The sequence below is a fragment of the Myotis daubentonii genome, chromosome 6 (genome assembly GCF_963259705.1).
Source record: "Myotis daubentonii chromosome 6, mMyoDau2.1, whole genome shotgun sequence".
NCBI classification, from domain to species: Eukaryota; Metazoa; Chordata; class Mammalia; order Chiroptera; family Vespertilionidae; genus Myotis; species Myotis daubentonii.
The window spans coordinates 67,267,198-67,271,632 of record NC_081845.1 but is presented as its reverse complement, the minus strand read 5'-3'; the positions used below and the strand labels follow the sequence as shown (position 1 = coordinate 67,271,632).

General features: G+C 38.5%; 1 pseudogene; it reads right to left on the bottom strand.

Annotated features, from left to right (window-relative positions):
- Positions 1 to 3,034: 3,034 nt before the first annotated feature.
- Positions 3,035 to 3,190, bottom strand: LOC132237865 (U2 spliceosomal RNA; annotated as a pseudogene).
- Positions 3,191 to 4,435: the final 1,245 nt, after the last annotated feature.

Here is a 4,435-nt window from a genome sequence, read left to right as displayed (position 1 = left end):
GGTTATGGCTCTACCCCGTCAGACACAGAGCAGGGCTCGTGGGGGAGGGGGGCAGTTGGGGTGCCACACCTGTCACACACAGAGCCTCAGGGCAATCAGGGGGTTGGGGAGCTCCCCCCTATCAGGCACAGAGCAGGGCTGATCAGGGGGTTGGGGTGCCTTCCCCTGTCACGAACAGAGCAGGGCAGATAGGGAGGTTGTGGCCCCGTCCCCTGTCACACACAGAGCCACAGGGAGATCAGGGGGTTTGGGCGCTGCCCCCTGTCACGCTGATCCCGGTGCCAGGAGGCATATTACCCTTTTACCATATAGGATAGAGGCCTGGTGCACGGGTAGGGGCCAGCTGGTTTGCCCTGAAGGGTGTCCTGGATCATGGTGGAGGTCCCGCTAGGGTGCCTGGCCAGCCTGGGTGAGGGGCTGATAGCTGTTTTCAGGCTGGCGGGTGACGGAAACGCCCAACTGCTCCTTTTTTTCTTTTTCTTTTTTTATTCTGGGCCAGCTTTAGCTCTGAGGCGTGGCTCCAACTCTGAGGCTCGGCTGCTGAAAGCAGGTATCTGGTTTGTTTGGGTTCTATAATCAAAACACTGTTTCAACTCCATCTCTGAGATTCTGGCTGGCTGAAAGCAGGTTTCTGGAGTTTGTTTAGGTTTTATATTTGTAACAGTGTTTCAAACTGCAAGCTCAGAGGCCGGCAGCAGCAGGCGGGGAACGTTGGCTTCCTCCGTCACTGAAGCAAGCAAGCCTCATGTTCGCTTCAAGCTGCCTGGCTGCCAGCCGCCATCTTGGCTGGCAGTTAATTTGCATATCGCCCTGATTAGACAATGGGAAGGGTAGCAGAGGTACGCCTAATTGCCATGTTTCTCTTTTATTAGATAGGATTCCTAAGACTTTGTAAATTAAACTTCATAATGCTATCAAGTTGCTCCTGATGTCTAACCATCATTCTTCCTGCTAGTTTATTTAATTAATTCTTTTTTCAGTGGAAATTACTCATTAGCAGAGAATATATCTTCCTATATCTGAATATACCCAGAAATAGTCAAATCTCTTGAAAGCCTCCTAATCTGAAGCTTAAATTCAGACACATTTCTTAAAATACTTAAATATAAAACAATCTCTTTTGGCATTTTTTCATTTCAGAACTCAATGTAACTAACTTATATATGTTGATTTATTTTGAATATTGTTGACTCTTGAACAACACGGGTTGGAATTTCACAAGTCAACCTATATGCAGATTTTTTAAAATGAATACCTGTGTAAATGTACCACAGCTTTTTTATCCACCCATCTGCTGATGGGCACTTGGTCTGTTTCCAGATATTAGCTATTGTAAATAATGCAGCAATACACATAGGGGGGCATATATTATTTCAAATTAGTGTTTTGGGTTTCTTCAGATCTATTCCTAGGAGTAGAATAGCTGGGTCATAAGGCAGTTTCATTTTAATTTTTTAAAAGAAACTCTATACTGTTTTCCACAGTAGCTGCACCAATCTGCATTCCCACCAACAGTGCATGAGAGTTCCCTTTTCTCCACATCCTTGACAACACTTGTTTGTTGAATTATGGATGACAGCCATTCTGAGGGGTATGAGGTGATTCCCATTGTGGTTTTAATTTGCATTTCTCTGATGATTAGTGACACTGAGCATCTTTTCATATGTCTATTGGCCATCTGAATGTCTTCTTTGGAGAAGTATCTATTCTGGGCCTTTCCTCATTTTTAATTAGTGTTGAGTTGCTTGAATTCTTTATAAATTTTGGATATTAACCCCTTACCAAATGTATAATTGGTGAGTGTGTTCTCCCACTCAGTGGGTTGTCTTTTTATTTTGTTGGTAGTTTTCTTTGCTGTGCAAAAATTTTTTAGTTTGATGTAGTCCCATTTGTTTATTTTTTCTTTTGTTTCCTTGTCCAAATAGACATATCAGGAAAAAATTGCCATGAGAAATGTCAAGATTTTATTGCCTATGTTTTCTTCTAGGATTTTTTTAATATATATTTTATTGATTTTTTACAGAGAGGAAGGGAGAGGGATAGAGAATTAGAAACATGATGAGAGAGAAACATGATCAGCTGCCTCTTGCACACCCCCTCCTGGGGATGTGCCCGCAACCAAGGTACATGCCCTTGATTGGACTCGAACCTGGGACCCTTCCGTCTGCAGACCGACGCTCTATCCACTGAGCAACACCAGCCAGGGCTCTTCTAGGATTTTTATGGTTTTGAGTCTAATATTTAATTCTTTAATTTATTTTGAGTTTATTCTTGTGTATGGTATAAGAAGGTGGTCTAATTTCATTTTTTTGCATGTATCTGTCCAATTTTCACAATACCATTTACTTAATAGACTATCTGTATCCCTTTGTATGTTCTTGCCTCCTTTGTTGAATATTATTTGAGCATAAAGACAATGGTTTATTTCTGGACTCTCTATTCTATTCCATTGATCTATATGTCGGGCTTCCACCTACATTCCCTGATAAACAGGTAGGCTCTTATCAGGAAGACAAATGGGAAACTTTTGGAGTTTCATTCAATATTTATGACTTTTACTTGTCTGAAGAACTATATAATTAACTAATAAATGTTTCAGAATGCCCCATGCACCAAAGATTCTGCATTGCATGTGTGCTATTCAAGATAAATGTCTATCCATCAAAGCAAAAGGAGTAACCGGGTCACAAAAACCATCCACAGAAATAGAGAAAGTGTCATTAAAGTTCATTTTTATCAGAACCTGTAAAGAGAGAAAGCAGATGTCCTCCAGGTGGTCCTGTTTTCAGAGGAGAAATTTCAGGATGTTGGAAAGTGTTATCTATTATAACACATCTAACAAAGAGAACCATGAAATTCAGGCCAAGGCAAGATAAAAATCTCAATTCCATTTGATTCTCCCCCATCAAAGCCTACTTGACAGAAATAACTGTGACGAAGATGTGAACATTATGAAAAAATGGAAAAATATGAAGTTATTTGATAATTATATATATATATATATAATTTTAAATTCATTACATTAACTCCCTCTTAGAACTCCCGGCTGAAGTTATATTCCTATAAAAATTAAAAATATCCTTGGTATTCTAAGACATTTATAGTCAGAAAAAAAGAGATTTCAACTTCATATTTAAACTGATAAGAACAGATACTACACTTGATCTTAGCCAAAAGGCCGAGAAGCGATTCAACTTCATATTTAATGTGTAACATCTTTCCAAACATTTTCACTGTTAATATTTATACTATTAATCAATCAACATTTCATCATCTTTTCTATGGGACTAGTAAGGAAAGTTTGAATCAAATGCTTTGACTCAATTCAAGGTACACTACACTTTGGTTTTTACTTTACCTGCCACCACTCTAGAAACCCTATTTTTATAAAAATGAAATGATATAATCTTGGCATATCTTATCAAAAGGACTCAGTTGATCTAGTATTCACTATAGTATTTTCCCAAAGTTGACAATTCCTCTACTTAATGATCCAAATGAACTTTTTCCCAAGAAGCAAGGTCTACCGCTAACTTTTTTCAAGATTTATTTATTTTTATTAATACTTTTATGGGGAGCAATTTTAGGTTCTTGGCAAAATTGAGGGAAAGATACAGAGATTTCCCATATATTCCCTGTCCCCATGAGTATGTAGCTTATCTCATTATCATCCCCCATCCGAGTGGGTACATTTGTTGCAATTGATGAACTTATATTGACACACCATTATTACCCAAAGTCCATAGTTTACATTAGAGTTCACTCTTGGTGTTGTACATCCTATGGGTTTGGACAAATGTATGACATGTACGCGTAATTATCACACCATACAGAGTATTTCTACTGCCCTAAAAGTTTTTTGTGTTCCACCTATTTATTCCTCCTCTAGCCCCCAACTCCTGATCTTTTGATTGTTTCCATAGTTTTGACTTTTGAAGAATGTCAGATAGTTGGAATCATGCAGTATGAAAACTTTTCAGATTGGCTTCTTCCACCTAGCGATATGCATCTTAGATTTTTCCATATCTCTTTATGGCTTGATAGCTTACTTCTTTTTTAGGGCAGGATAATATTCCCTTGTATACATGTACCATAATTTATCCATTCACCTCCTGAAGGACATCTGGGTTGCTTCCAAGTTTTGACAAGTATGAATAAAACTGGGTTTTTGTGTGGACAAAAGTTTTCAGCTCTTTTGGATAAATACAAAGGAGTACAATTCCTCAATAATATGGCAAGAGTATATTCAGTTTTGTAAGAGACTGCCAAAATGTCTTCAAAAGTGGCTGTGCCATTTTATATTCCCATCAGCAATGAATGAGAGTTTCTGTTGCCCCATATTCTTGTCAGCATTTGGTGTTGTCAGTGTTTTGGACTTGATCCATTCTAATAGGTGTATAGTAGTATCTCATGGTTGTTTTATTTATTTATTTAT